General features: G+C 44.3%; 1 long non-coding RNA gene across 1 annotated transcript; it reads right to left on the reverse strand.

The window, feature by feature from the left end:
- Positions 1–482: 482 nt before the first annotated feature.
- On the reverse strand, positions 483–14,250 carry LOC108499647. The gene is made up of 3 exons (XR_001875613.1): positions 13,707–14,250; positions 10,550–10,657; positions 483–624 (listed from the first exon to the last, which is right to left on the reverse strand). It is a non-coding gene; the product is annotated as an uncharacterized LOC108499647 (long non-coding RNA).
- Between the last annotated feature and the right edge of the window lie 1,871 nt (positions 14,251–16,121).

Below are 16,121 nucleotides of genomic sequence, written 5' to 3' on the forward strand. Positions count from 1 at the left end.
GGCTTGAAGCAACCTGGGATAGTGGAAGGCATCCCTGCCCTTGGCAGGGGTTGGAATGAGATGGTCTTTATGATCCTTTCCAACACAAACCATTGTATGATTCTAGGCTGGGAGCACTGGGGGGGAAGATGAAAACCTTGGGGGAGAGTTCAGAGCAATGTTGAGTGACAGTGGAGCAATGTGAGGGGACAGATTCTGCAGAGCCCCATCCTGCCCAAGCCAGAATTTGCAGCAGATAGTTGGATGACCTGCTCAAGGCTTTCCCATGCTGATAGCCTTTCCAAGACTATCAGAAGGAGTGGGAAGGATGACTTTCCAGAGAGGGTTTTTACATGGACTAAAAAAAGCTCTGAGAAAGAGAGAGTGACATTTTCATTATCACTTCCCGTCCATTTTTAAAGATTTTATTTCTTTATGAGAGGGAAGATACATTGCAGTCTGCTTGGCACTTCAAGAGACAACTTATTTCTGTACATACCAACTATAGATTCTCCATGGACCCTCTCTCTATGTTAACTTCCTATAATTGCTCAGGCAGGATCTTGTTTTCTCTACCATCTATACAGGGCAGGGTGCTCAGGTTGATCATCAACATGTACTGTGCCACGATTTTCTTCCAAGGACCTGTTTGGGAATAAAAGGAAAATGTTTGAAAATCGTTTTTTAAAATCTAAACTCATTCCTACTGGTTTCTAAAAAGGGCTAAAATGACTTAGTCAGCATTTCTCGTCCTCTTCTCTCAGCACTGGAGAGAGGGTAGAAAGTTACAATTAAAAAAAGAATCAATCAAGGAAAAATAAAGTAAATGTTTTATTTTCCCATCATCCAGCTTCATCGAGAATGAAAGACATTGAGGGAAAAGAAAGGCCAGTTTTTTAGCTCAAAGTAAATACTGTTTTGGAACCACCAAATGTTTAATTTGTCATAATGAGTGATAAGAAGCTTGAATTCCCCCCTGCAGGCCTGATCCTCTTAAAATTTCAACCCCACTCATAGACATAAAATGTCCACTGCTCAACCCAGTCAAGCAGGTCTTTGGCAGAGGCTGCAGGAACCAGGTTCCTCTCTAGGTCAAACCTGTCACCTCCATCTACCGCCCTGCAACCTCCTCATTCCTCTGGGAGTGGGCTATTGAAGTGCAAATGGATCTAAACCAGCCATGAATAAATTTAGGGTGGAAATTAGAAGAAGCTTTCTAATTATCAGAGTTGTGAATATCTGAAATCATCTACTGTTAGAAGCAGAGGACCTGCTAAAAAAAAAAAGAAGCAATGGTGGTGCTGCTGGTTGGGAGCATTTTGGGAGATGCCAGGGCCTTAATTCACAGAGAGAATCTTCCTGCTTGCCAGTAGTGGAAATGGTGTGTCTTCTTTTACACATCCAGGTGCATTCAGATAGACTCTGGAGCAATAATGAATTGCAGACTCATTTAGGTTGGAAAAGCCCTTTGAAGTTATCAAGTGCAACAGTGTCCCCAGCACTGCCAAGGCCACCACTAACCCATGTCCTCAAGTGCCACATCCACACAGGGATGGGGACTCCAACACTGCCCTTGATGACACTTCCCTTGAAGACATTTTCCCTAATATCCAATCTAAACCTCCCCTGGCCCAACTTGAGGCCGTTTCCTCTTGTCCTGTCCCTTGTTCCCTGGGAGCAGAGCCCGATCCCCCCAATTGGCTCCACTCTCCTGTCAGGGAGTTGCAGAGCCAGAAGGTCCCCCCTGAGCCTCCTTTTCTCCAGGATGAGCCCCCCCAGCTCCCTCAGATGCTCCTGCTGCTCCAGACCCTTCCCCAGCTCCGTTCCCTTCCCTGCACACGCTCCAGCCCCTCAATGTCTTTCTCAAAGTGAGGGGTCCAAATTCCTAATCAACACATTGGCCCCTCACAAAGTTATTTCTTCAGTGTAAAAATATAAGTTTTTACAAATAACTTTGTGAGAACTTTAACCCTGAAAACTCTGACACACCTGTTTCTGCACAAGTCAACTACTGTTCTAGCCAAAGCAGATGTCTCAACCAAAGGAAAAACCAAATCACTTCCATGTGATAGTCACTTTGACCATGGCTTTAGGTGAAGTCTTCTTTGAAGACTTAGAAGAGAATCTGGACAAAGTCAAGGAAACAGGCTTGGGCCTGAGACAGGGCATGGCCTGAAGCTGTGTCAGGGGAGGTTTAGGTCAGATATTAAAATAAGGTTCTTCCCCCAGAGGGTGGCTGGGTGCTGAACAGCCTCCCCAGGGCAGTAGTCAAAGCACCAAGGCTGACAGAGCCCAAGAAGAGTTTGGTTGATACTCTCAGGCTCATGGTGTGACTCTTGGGGATGGCCCTGTGCAGGGCTAAGGGTTGGACTTGATGATCCCTGTGGGTCCCTTCCAACTCAATATATTCTGTGATTCTGTTATTTGACACTGATTGGATTTCCCAGCACCAAATCCGATGCTGAAAGTATTCATAGACACACCTGAATCCACATCAAAAATCAAAATTTTTCAGGCGTGTTTTACTGTACTACCACAAAGCAAGTATTTCTTCTAAGCCAGTTCCTTTCCTCCCTTCAAGCCTTCCCCCCCTAAAAGCTGTTGAATTGCCTCTCTTTTTTTTTTTTTTTTTAACTTTCCTTTGCTCATTCCCATAGCAAGAGTGGAATTGATTTTTGATACTATCCATTTTGTTTGTCACAGATCGTCTTCCACTTCCCCCTGCGCATTGCTGAAATATCACCCACAAATGATTATTCCTATCACTGCAGCCAACGCTTCGCCCGGGGCAGGGAATCTTCCCGCAGTAAAAAAAAAAAAAAAAAAAAAGGAAAAAAAAAAGAAAAAAGGAAAAAAAAATAGAGAGTGGCCGCATAATTGAAGGCAGAAGCACCAGCACCTGTAGCCTGAAAATGTTAATAAACTACCAGAGGTCCCAGGAAAGTTAAATACTGGGAGGGATGTCAGAGCCGCGGCGTGATTAGTGGAACTGAACGACAAAGAGCACCTGCCTAAGGCGCCGGCACGGGGAGGATCAGTCTCCCTCTGACATCCCAACATGCCATCCGCCTCCCGGGATGGGGTTTCCACTGCAGCTTTGCTTACAGGGAGGCAATCAGAGCAGGGGAAGCGTGCTTGTATTGACACAGAGCTTGTTTTCTTGGCCACGGGTTTGGGGGCTGAAGGCTGATACACTTATGCGACAAAGGATCTTGAGCTCGGTGTCGGGGTCACACGTGTGTCGTGTTTCCAAGCCTCCTGTTCAACAAATGCATATATTTTTCGATCATTCAGATTTTGCATCATGCTGAAGACTCACGGTGCGCTTCGGAGACATGCGAATTACACTCACGTACTGTATGCCCAGGCCAAAAAAAAAAAAAAGTGAGATTATGTATGAATACATGTTCTTATGAATGAAAGATGATTACTATGTATGAAAGATGGTGTATGAAAAAATATTCTCATGTGTTTATGCTGATTTGTTCCTAAGAGCCAGCCACATTGCAACCTCTACAGGCAGAGTTCTTCCCACAGAAACAATTCCTTATATGCATGTGTGACTGCATGCATGTATTTTACAAGGGTATGTAGTGAACAAAACGAGGGGGGGTGGCTTCAATCTGACAGAGGGCAGGGTGAGATTGTATTTCGGGAAGGAATTCTTCCTTGTGAGCACAGGTTGCCCAGAGAAGCTGTGGCTGCCCCATCCCTGGAAGTGTCCAAGGCCAGGTTGGATGTGTCTTGGAGCAACCTGGGCTAGTGGAAGATGTCCCTGTTCATTGCAGGGGTTAGAACTAGATGAGGTTTAAGGTACCTTCCAACCCAAACCTTTCTGGGATTCTATGATTTATATGTGTAGAGATGCATGGATATCATGGCTTGTATGCCAGGGGGTTAGTTTGAGGGAATTATATATATAGGCTGCACTATACTGTGCTATGTTCATTATGTTTCATATCATATGTATTATATCAGAGGTTGGTTGACCCTTGGGCAGTGTGGTAGCTTTGCTTGAGTAAAGACTGAGAGCCACTTACACTTAATAGAGAGATATTCTCATTCGTCCAAAATCCTTTCCTATCCATTCATCATTTACGTGCTATTTCAGCCGTGACTTTTTTCTAGGTTTGCATACAGAGCATGTACTTCTGTGTGCACACATGTGCACGTGTGGCTATTTGCACACACAGTGTCTCTGTAGGTGGTCTCAAATAGGTGGTCTGCTGGACCATCTGAATTTGTAGAACTATTTGCTCAAAATGGGGTTTGAAGGCCCAGGTTTTGGCTGTGCTTGCTGCAGAGGTGCACGACTGTAACACTGGTGTGAGGTGTCTAGGTGAGAATGGCCAGGCAAGGATGAAGGGAGGTATATTAACTGTGATTTCTATGCATGCTCCCCTGGCAATTAACCCCACTTTTCCCCCAGGGAAACAGGAAGGTCTTCTCCCCCTTATTTTACCACCCTTCCTTTTCTTGCTTGCTTGGTTCCCTTCTTTCCTTTAGCAGAGTATCTCTAATCATTGCTTTGCATCATTATCATTATCTCTTATTATGATCTTTAGTTACGATGTCAAAGAGGAGAAAAATGAGCTCAGTTTTCTGGCATCTTAACACATATTGATTTTAACAGCAGCTGCCACGAGACCTTCACATATGATGGATTGCTGCTAGACTGATGCAAAAAATACCCACATGAATAAAAATATTTACCAAAGAGAATAATCAGCAATTGCATAACTGCATTTAAGACATTATCATATTGACCAAAAGTCCAGGCAAGCTCAGGGGGTGATCTTAGTATGTACTAATATCAGGATAAGCTTTAAGAGGTTGCATTAGAGACCCTGTTTCAGGTACTTATGTCCATAACTAACCCTTGGCTTCTTGGGAGCTTCCTTGAGCCTGGAAAATTAAATATCCCAGTCTAAGTGCAGGGCACCTTGCTGCTGCCAGCCTCTTCTGTTTGGATGATAGAGGAGGCTGGAGACAGGCAGGGGTTGGCTGCTTCTCCCAGGTAACGAGTAATAGGACAAGTTAAGTTGAGAGAGGGGAAAGTGTAAGTTCAGTATCAGGAAAAATTTCTTCACTGGTGGTCAGGCACTGGAATGGGCTGCCCAGGGCAGTGGTGGAGTCACCATTCCTGGAGGGATTTAAAAGCCGTGTGGATGTGGCACCTGGGGACCTGGGTTAGTGGTGGGCTTGGCAGCGCTGGGGGAACAGTAATGAATTTTAGAGGGCTTTTCCAACCCAAAAGATCCTATGTCCAAAGCCATTAGCATCAAATCTCTGGACTCAACCGTTGCATCCAAAAAAAAAAAAAATCCAATATCATAAAATATTTTTTTTCAGGATTTCTTTCCTATTCTTTCCTATTCTTTTCTATTCTATCCTGGAGGCAACCTCAGCCAATCCTCTCTGAATTGTATCTTTCCATCTTTCAAAGGGACCTCCTGTTTCTTACAGAGTGGGAATTGGAACTATTCCTGCTTTCTTTTTCTGTTTTCATCCATCTGCACCAGCCTGGCAACCGGCAAAAACACACATATAAAGATGTCTTAATCTTAAATATAATTAGATGTAATACCTCACGCAGCGTTGTATGATTAGTAAAATATATGATCATTAGTTATTAGATTAATGTGTCTACTTGTGTAACTGAAAGCCATTTGCAGCCAGAAATGAAATAGCTCAATTTGCTGTAATTGACTTATCTCCCATAGAGATTAGTACACTTGCTGCTGGAGAAGGTTTCTTCAAATGCTGGAAGCAGCTGTGTGGAGAAGCTGGATCCTGTTTTCTTTGGAAAGCACCTACCCCGCTGGAGGCAGAGATATCCGAGGCGAGGTCTGGAGGATCAGCCGAGCCGTAATTAGGACTGCTGGAGTGAGGGCTGCTGTGTTTGGAGGGGGGCAGTACACGAGGATGCCTTTTTTGGGAACCTGCAGGATGTAGATCCAACCTGCCGTTGGGTGACCATGAGAGACGCAACAACCTTTTACTCCCCGTGGACGCCAATCCTGTTTGTGCCGGTGGAAATCAAGGGCAATTTCACACACACACACACACACACACACACACACACACACACAGGGAACGAGCCTGAGAAAAGCAAGTGGCAATGTTTGGGTCCTTGCACACCCCGGTAAAAGGCTCAGCACACAAGAGCAGCTGCACAGTAGCAAACCCTGGGCAGGGTATCTGCAATGCGGGTCTCTCATCCCAGCTCCTCCCAGGGGTGCCAACAGCAGCTTGGTGGGTGAACACACTCAGAATAGGGAATTGGGAGCACGTCTCTTCTGGCTACGTGGGATTCTGCCCTTAAATTATCTGTTGACACCTCTGACATTCTGAGGTGCTGTGGGGCCCCACAAATCTCAACTTTTGCTGCTGCCTCTTCTTCTCTTTTTTTTTTTTTTAAATAGGTTTTCTTATGGTTTTCTTAATTTATTTTTTTTTAGCCACAGCAACTAAGCGAACCGTTCAAATTGAAACACTGAAATGAACCAAGCTGAACAATAAACTAAAAGATGCCTAGAGCAAGTTGAGCAATAAACAGGTTTTTAATTTTTTTTTCCCCCTTCCATCTCGGTGGTGTCTGTCTCTGATAGATGATGTGACAAAAGAAGAATCCTCAATAAATTCTAAATTCTGAATACTAAATCAGTGAGCGAGAGCAGGCATGTGAGATGCCATCCCAGCTCATAAGTGGCTTTACTGCTGTGATACCACAATGATACTGCCCCATGGGGCTGCAGTGGAGGTGCAGCTGGACAGAGGCATTGAATCCATCCACCTGTGATGGTTTTATCCAACCTACGCCCAGCCCAAGTCCATAACCCAGGTGTGACTGAGGCTTTTCCCACTGTTTCCTGGCAGGAGTCTCAAAGGGAAAATATTATTCATAGATTTTAAGGCCAGGAGGGGATATTTTGCTCAGCTCTGACCTCCATTATAACACAGGCCAGGGAATTTCAGAGAGCGATTCCTGCAGGAGGAACAAATGGGAGGCATCAGCTCCTGTGTTATTTCATCTCATGTGAGATGTAAAAAGGCTGTGATTTCTACTAAGGGATGCCAGGGAGAAGGAGGACCTGTGAGGCAGGCGCTGGACGAAAAGAAAGCCTTGAGCTGGAAGAGCACCGAGACCATCCATATGAACTCAATGTTGTATGTTCTCTCTCACCTTTCAGGGGGGCTGAGAGCTGTAAAAACGTTTGCCCTTGGGAAAACTGTGTGGTTCAGGAGAAATTAAAAACAGGGGTTTTTTAAAAGCATTGTCACCGTCTTTGCCTCAGAAGGACCTAAATGTGAAATAATCCGACAAGGGATGTGATACAGCGTAAAGGGAGATGCTGGTAGCCACACACAGCTGTGCATTAGTCTTGGGACAGGCTTGTGCTTTGGACTTCAGTTTGCAGCCTGCTTTGAAGAGAGCTGAGGTGCATTTTCCTTCTGCAGCACCTTCTATCCTCTGTTTGTCCTGCCCGAATCAGGACGGAGCAGCTTTTCCTTCTCGGGTGTCATGCAGCCTCTCTGGAAGGAGCCATACATTCCTGCAGAAGACACTCTCTAATCTTTGGTGCAGAGCTTCAGCATAGAGTTGTGACTCACTCCAGCTCAGCCTGCCTGCATCTATTTATTATCCCTGTGGTTTTCCCATGGAACTTGTTGGTATCCAGAAGTTTCCACCTCCAATGAGCGAAACTCTTTGGTTTAACTGGAGAAACCCAGCAGCCTGGCTGGAGTCTCACCCTGAATTATTTTCGTTCCACTGAACTTGCAGCTCAGCTTGAAGCTGACACAGTCAAATGTACATGAGCACAGCCCAGATTTGCAATTGAATCCATCAAGCTGTGCATGGCTCTGCTGAACAACCCACGGCTGAGATGAGCTCAAACTTAATAATTCAGGCATTCAGCTTCCAACCCACACTTCATCATGGTCCTGCTCTGATCAGGCCTGGGGCTCTCCTTTAGCTCATGAAAAGTGGAGTTCTTTGAAACTCAGAGTAAGGTTTTTGTCTTAACTCAGTCTGTAGATCCAAATTAATCTTTACAATCTGTCTACACAGGTAAATCAGAATGACTTGCTTAAGCATCACTGGGGAGTCGGTGCAGAGACCTCAAGTTGGCTTGACGTGGTTTGTTGGAGGAAAATAGGTTTAGCCCAGCCTGCAAACTAATGGATGATTTATAAAACTCAGAGTGACAGGGAAGAATTTGAGCCTCTCTCCTTCAGGAATATTCCCATGGCTTGCACATATCGCCTTGGTGTGGTTAAAATGCATGAGCAGACAATGATAAACTAAATCAGGCACCACTACAAACACGACAAATAAGCCATGATGCCAAATGCACATTACCTGTAGGTACTTTTGAACTATTGCTGCCATCAGTTCTGCTGCCAGGCTGTTTTCTGAGGATAACCCAGGTATTACCAGATTTATCACCTTTTCTTCCTCATTCCATTTCTCACGGCCAAACACATCAGCAATTCACCAGCTCAAAGACCACTACCATTGGGGGGGGGGGGTTTCCATATTCATCTCTCTTCTGAATAATTTTGCCATATTGCTTTTTCATATTTAGATAACAAATATTACTGAAGCTCCTTTCCCCCATTATTTGATCAGCACCGTAAAGCATGACGGAAACTGGCCTGTGGAACACTGCTTGGAAGCACAAAGCAACTCAGGTGTTGGGAAAGCTGGGGTACAGCAAAGTGACCCATAAATCCTGCCTCATCTCACCTTCCTCTTTAGGTGTGACTTACTCAAAAAAAAAAAAAAAAGACTTGGAAATATCTCTGAAAATGAAACTCCTCTGTGTACAACCTGTGAAATGAAAGGCAGTTCTTTTGCCTTGCTGGAAGAAATGTCCTACAATAAAGTTCCCATATGCCAGTGATGTCCAGCAGCTGTGAGTGAAAACAAGGCTATTCTGGGTGCTGACAGGGAAACATCCCATCAAATTAAATAAAACAAACAGCTAATATGAAAAGAACAGTGTTTCCAGTTGTTTTTTAAGATGGGAGCCTGAGAACGTGGGATTGCCATGAAAGCAGGTCTGTGGCAGTACCAGGAGCTGAATCACAGAATCATTTGGACTGGAAGGGACCTTAAATCTCATCTCATTCCAAACCCTGCCATGGGCAGGGACACTTTCCACTAGACCAGGTTGCTCCAAGACACATCTAACCTGGCCTTGGACACTTCCAGGGACGGGGCAGCCACAGCTTCTCTGGGCAACCTGTGCCAGGGCCTCACCACCCTCACAGGGAAGAATTTCTTCCCCAATATCCCATCTAACCCTGCCCTGTGGCAGTGGGAAGCCATTCCCCCTTGTCCTGTCCCTCCAGACCCTTGTCCAAAGTCCTTCTCCAGTTCTCTTGAAGCCCCTTTAGGCACTGAAAGGGGCTCTAAGGTCTTTCCAGAGCCTTCCCCTGTCCGGCCAAAGTCCAGATATTCCCCCTCCTGTTCCTCCAATCTCCAGCCCAGGGATACTCAAAAGCAAAAGCCACTTCTCATTTTCCTTTGGACAAGTGGGTGGGTTCAGCAGAGCTGGGGGACTGGAAAGGAAAGGTAATGGAGATTTTACAGCCACGGAGCTGATATAGCTGGAGATAAAGGCATTGCGAGCTCTGGTGTCACAAACTTTATTGCAAGGCTGGTGTATATAAAAGAAGAAACACGACACGGTTTTCAGACAGATAAAGCAGAGCTTTAAAACCTGGCAGTCAGTGCAGAAATAGCTGATTTTTAATTCACAGGTGGTGAAAAGAAAGACGTTATTAAGAAAAAGGGCCAAAAAAAGAAAATGCAGTAACAGATGAACTGCATTAAACGGGCCTGCCTGGAAAAGGAGGATGGGGGTGCTCCTGGTTAGTTTTAATTTATGTTATAATAATGGCCCATCATTATCCATCAGGACAGTCTAAAGGGCTGACACCAAGCTGGAAGCAATGTGCCAGGCCACAGGCTGTTCTCCACTTGCCCAAGGCTGGTGGAGAGATGTGAGGAACCACCTTAATTCATCACTGCCTCTGCCTGGTAAATACACAGGTTCTTCTGAGAAGATAAATAGTCAATAGCTATTTTCTATTCCTAATCCTTGTGCCTTTCAGGAATGTGCATATCTCTATCATACTCCCCTCCAGCTGCCTCTTTTCAAGACATCTCATATAGTGTTGGATACTTGTGATACAGAAATCTTATTCCAAATCCTAATCTGTCCATTGTTTCCTTCCACAGTATCTTTTTCAGAGACCAAGCTATCAGATTGCCACAAAGGACGACCCATTCTCATTCGCTCCTCTGGAGAAATCGCATGGGCTTGAGACTTCTTTTGTGTTTTATGCAGGGTTATTGCACAGGATCCATTTGTTTCTGTACCACAAGGATAAACAAAGATATAATTCTTTCTTCTCTGTTAAATTTATATGCTCGTATTTACTGCTTCTGATTTGACAGGATTAGTCTCACACTTCACAAAATTTAAAGCATCTCTGTTAGGTATAGAAATTCTAACTATCAATACAGGAATTAAGCTGCTTAATAAAATATCCATACCTCCAGCTGTCCATTCCCCAGTGCTAGTGGTCTTTAAGAGCTCCTTTATCCAGGATGAGTTGAGGTGCCAAAACCCTTTCTCCCCATAGGACAGAACTGGGAAATCATCTGTGCCAAGCCAGAAGGGAATAGAAAATGTCATAGGGAAAGTAATATTCACACAAGGCAACTCTCCATGATTGGTAAGATCAAAGACAACATCCATTTTACAGGTAGACAAACATATTTTTCTTTTTTTCAGTAGTGCCAAAGAAGGGTGAGGGTAGGAGGTGAGTAGTTAAGGACTAGAACACAGCCAAAACCAAGCTCTTACCAGAGACACCTGAATAAGGAATTAATTATCCCTGGCTCTTCCATAGGACTTGGCACTTCCCAAGCTAAATCAGTCCCCTGCCAGACATGAATCTCTTTATCCCTTACTCTGGAAATTGTGTGTTTAAAGTTACGTAGGCTCTCAAAGACATTAGCAGAAAGGTGGGAACAGATCCATGTCCCTTGGAAAGGTGCTTCAGCCAAGAAACAGACCAGGAGAAAGAGCTGAAGTTGAGAAAAATATTGACCTGAAAAGCTTCTGAATTTGTTCATCGGTGGTTTCATGTCTCTCTAACTTGCACTTGCACAGTTTTCTCCCTCTCCCTGTAGCACCAAGGGATCATTTTGCCTAACTGCTAATGACAGCCTTACTCTGTTGCTGGTTATTAATAATGACACCAATAACAAGAAAAAATACTAAATATACAGGATTTTCATCAGATGTGCATTCTTTGGCTGCTCCACTAATACTCTTCTTCCTTTCCTACATCCAAAACTATCACCTTGCCTCCCTTCCAAAGGTGATAAATCACACAAACATTACCAGATCTACCTCAGTGCTCAGTTAACTGGAAGCAGAATCTCCTTTTTTCAACTAGAATAAGCAAAGCTGCAACTGCTCATAAGAGCCATCCTAGAATGGGATCCACCTCCAGTCAAGGAAGGGTTGCAGCTGAAATGTAAATGAACCAGAGAACTATCTAGGCAGGTGAAATATAATTCCTAGGCAAAGATCCTGGATGCTCCTGCATAATGCTGTTTTTTTTCTGAAATCTGAAGGGCCTTCTAGATATCTAGTATAATAAATATTCTACCTTTCTATATCAGTCATTCACATGGGTCTGGTTCAAAATCTTGTGCTTGACTTAATTTTTTTTTTTATTTTAAGGAAGAAAGCCAGATATTTTTTTTCAAGTCATCAAAAAGGCAAAGATCTACTTTTGCCCCTGATGATTATTATCCATGGTTAATTATCCTCGCTGAGAGAAAAATATATGTTTTGTTTCCAATTTGACATCTTATAACTTTAGTCTCCAGTCCTCAGTTCTTGTTACCTCCTTCCTCACTAGACCAAGGAGTCCTTTGGTACCCACTGAAGGATCCAGGAAGGAAATATACTCTCTCATCAATTCTCCTCTATATCTTTCTGATAAGCTGAATAGATCATGTACCTTCAGCTGTTCACTATGGGACAGCTTTTACCCTTCCATTACTCTAAACTCACACATTCTTTAATAACAGTGCCCTGAGGTCTTTAACCACTGTAAACAAGGTCACACAGCATAAGGACAGAGCTATGAGGGGCAAAGTATCTCATTAAAGGTGAAAAAAACACCACAGCAACAGTTTGCCCTCTGGAGTGTCAGCTCTAGCATGGTAGAGAAATCCACTGAAAGTTGCTAAATATTGAAAACAGTGAAGCAGGGGCAGAGATTGGAGGCTGGAAGGCACCAGTCAAAGGATGCTCACTTCATCCTGAGCCTCTTCCCAGGCCCCGTGGGGCAGCACTGCTGAAAATAGACTAACACAGACCTTTCATCAGAGGCCACACTTCCAGTCCTGGGGGTAGTTCTGGGCCCCTCAGGACCAAAAAGACATTGAGGGGCTGGAGCGTGTGCAGGGAAGGGAACGGAGCTGGGGAAGGGTCTGGAGCAGCAGGAGCGGCTGAGGGAGCTGGGGGGGCTCATCCTGGAGAAAAGGAGGCTCAGGGGGGACCTTCTGGCTCTGCAACTCCCTGACAGGAGGGGGGAGCTGGGGGGATTGGGCTCTGCTGCCAGGGAACAAGGGACAGGATGAAGGGAAACAGCTTCAAATTGCACTAGGTGGGGTTTACATTGGATGCTGGAAAAATTCTGTCACAGAAAGGGTTGTCCAGGCCCTGGCAGAGGCTGCCCAGGGCAGTGTTGGAGTTCCTATCCCTGGAGGGATTTAAAAGCTGTGTGGATGTGGCACTTGGGGACATGGGTTAGTGGTGGCCTTGGCAGTGCTGGGGAATGGTTGGACTCGATGGTCTTAGATGACTTCTCCAACCTAAGCAATTCTGTGATTCATTTGACCCAGCATGGTTTCTCTTACACTTTCACATCATGTCAGTGTACTCATCACACTTAGTGTTGCACTGTTCTTGAGCTGACTTTCCCCTGCTATAATCCTAATAACACATCCATTTGCACGTTGCCACCAGCACAAACCTCCTACCCTGATTTAAGAGGTGGAGAACTCATTGTTTTCACAGTTGGGTTCTTTAATTATTCTGAGTCCAGCTGGAGAACATCTATAAATACAGACCAGGCTCTGCTGGTGTGTTGAGAGTACAGCACAAGGTGCTAATGCTGCTAATAATTGAGTGCTAATAACTGATGTGCAAGGAGCTGATACTGCAAAACTTTGATCCCATCCTCAAGCTAATGCCAGCGATGTTGCAAAATGCAGAGCAAAGGAACAAGGCTGTAGTTTGTGTTAAATCAGCCCAAACTGGCATCAGATGAGTTGAATTAGTACACAGAGAGCGTATGAAACATATTTATTTTGTTAATAGAAATGCCTAGTTATATTAGCCCCTTTTTTGCTTATTATTCATAATATTTTTCTGTAATACAGAAAATCAGTTTTTATTTTTAAAATGCAATCAAATTATATTTCCTATTAAAACTTTAATATCAAAACAAATTAACCAGTGCTGCAGATTACACATTAGTAATGTAGTTCTGACAATAATTCATGCTCTTCTCGATTCTGTTATGAACTATCACACTGCTAAAGTGCAGCAGTTCATAATATATTCTTAAGGGGAAGTGAAATGCCTTTTATTTTTTGAAGGGAAAAAGTGAATTAGACAGGATACCTCAATGGGAAGTGGTTGGGCCAAATCTTCAGATGAAAGTATTCTCAGATGAAAACAAAGCCAGGCCTGTTCTTCCTCTAGTAACCTGCTGAGATTGACGGGCTCCTTTTTTTTCAGACGCAAAGACAATCATTTCAGGATACAAACCACAAGACCAACAGGTTCACTGCAAGACACTGTCCAAGTCCCTGTTGCACAGCAGTGTCTGCTACTCCTTAGACAGTACCTGAAGCAGCTCAAGAGTGGAAAATCTGATTAAGTGGGGCTATTAAGGAAGAAACACTTGGATGTGATTTTGTGCAGGTGGCTTGGTGAAGTAATGCTTTTCCAGGTACGAGATAGTGCACTAATGCAGAGACAGTGGCATCCTAAAAACTTTCGAGGTCACTAAGCATGATCTGTCCATCACAGGTTCATCTCCTCCATCCCTTTTGGAGGCAGCTGCTGGCTCACACCTGGCCAGACTTTCTGAAATAGTCCACCCCAGGTCCAGGCTCAGGAGGAACAGGTCAGCTCTGCTCTAGAAGACGTTAAGAAAAGTTCACCTCAGTTGTCCAGGTGAGTGCATGTCATAGAATCATAGAATCCTAGAATGGTTTGTGTTGGAAGGGACCTGCAAGCTCATCCAGTTCCAATCCTGTGTCATGGGAAGGACACCCTCCAGTAGACCAGGTTGCTCCAAGCCCCGTCTAACCTGGCCTTGAACAGGTCACCTTGATCAGTCACATCCTCAGGTACCTGAATTTGTTCCCACACCACCAAATGGGGCTCATATGGAGGAAGAAGCATCACTTAAAAAAAAAAGAAAGAAAAATTAAAAAAAAAAAAAATTAAAAAAGGGAAGAGATACAGTAATTCTCAGAATAAAAATTCCAAGCCAAGCAAAGACTTGCAGTAAGGGGAAGGCACATCAAAAGCAAAACTGAGCAACCTGTTTCCTGTGGTGAAAACAGGGACGGGGAAGGTGCCTTATGATGCAGCCAAGAGGAGACCACATCGACAAGAAGGATGTTACATCCACAGGAAACAAAACAACGTGGTTTGCAGGCTGGCAGTGAGCAACATGATCGATACATTTGTCTGCCCCATGAGTCCTGCTTTGAGCAGAAGGGTAGAAGTCAGTACCAGGGCTGGAAGGACCCAAGGGATGGAAGGGCCAAGGTCTGGAATTTGTTCCTTTGCTCAAGGACATTCTCTCTGGCCAAAATTTAGGGCTTTAGAGCCCTGATTTGCCAGCATGCTCTGCTGAGTTGTGCATCCTGAGAGCCAAGATCAGGTTCCCAGCCCCTTCTCTGCTCCAAATAGGTGGCCTGCACCTCCCAACCTGAACCATACGTGATGTTAGTTACCAGTTGATGATTGTGATGCTAATTAAAACATACTAAGAGACACACTATAAACATGCACAGCACATGAAGGAAATTAGCCAAGTGAGCTTGTCTCTCTTATTGTGCTTTTATTATGATGCTCCTCGGATGATGTTTTTAAATGAATTTTGAATAGTTTTCTTAATTTGTTTTATTTTGCTTCATGGTAACAAAACTGCTGGAGCCCCACAGGAATGATTCAGAGAAGTGCAATATTATTGGAACATGTCTCCTGCTTTTCTCACTGCTTACTTATAATTAAGCTTTATTGAGGTGTAAAATGAATAACAATTTAAAAAAACCCCACGTTTATTGGTCCAGGTGCAAATTTACAGATACTCCAGAAAACTTTGTTTTCCATGACCTCAACAAAACCTTGCTGGTTTCTACCAACTCCCATCAGTTTCTACTAAGGCAGCATCCTGCTCAGCCATATGTCCCAGTGGGACATCTCTTCAGAGCCACTTGTCACTACTCCTTGCACACAGGCGAGTGGAGAGAGTATTCCTGGTTTTTCTGCTTGGAAGCGAGCACACATGACAGCTGTAGCTGCTCCCCATAGCACAAAGGTCCTGGTATCAAACCTCATTTTTTCCTGCCCTTGGTGGGAATCAAGACTCTGCTGTGAAAAGCAAAGTGGGAAGCAACACCTTATCTATTGCTGTATTTGCTCCTTTCGTGGACTGTCCTGATGCAGGCAACTACTGCAGACATAATTGTAACTGGAATGCAAGATTTAATTAGTAGAAAAAAGTGGGGGAAACGCAGGAAAAGTGAGTAGGCTTCCCAAAGAGACAAAGTTCTCATAGACCCCAATTTATCCTGGTTTTAGACATTAGTGGAACCAGTTGTGATCACATACTCAACACTACCTTCAGCTCACCACTGGTCCAGGCTTTGACTTCCCATTCCTGGCCTTTGACAATCTTTTGATTGGGGAATATTTGGCTGCACCATTCAAAGAGATGGCTGGCTCTGTTTTGGGGGGTTTTGGGGGGTTTCACTTTTTTTAGGGAATGTTTTCTTGGCAGGCACAGAAAGCACGTCT

This window comes from Lepidothrix coronata, unplaced genomic scaffold (assembly GCF_001604755.1).
Source record: "Lepidothrix coronata isolate B3197 unplaced genomic scaffold, Lepidothrix_coronata-1.0 Scaffold77, whole genome shotgun sequence".
Classification (NCBI taxonomy): domain Eukaryota; kingdom Metazoa; phylum Chordata; class Aves; order Passeriformes; family Pipridae; genus Lepidothrix; species Lepidothrix coronata.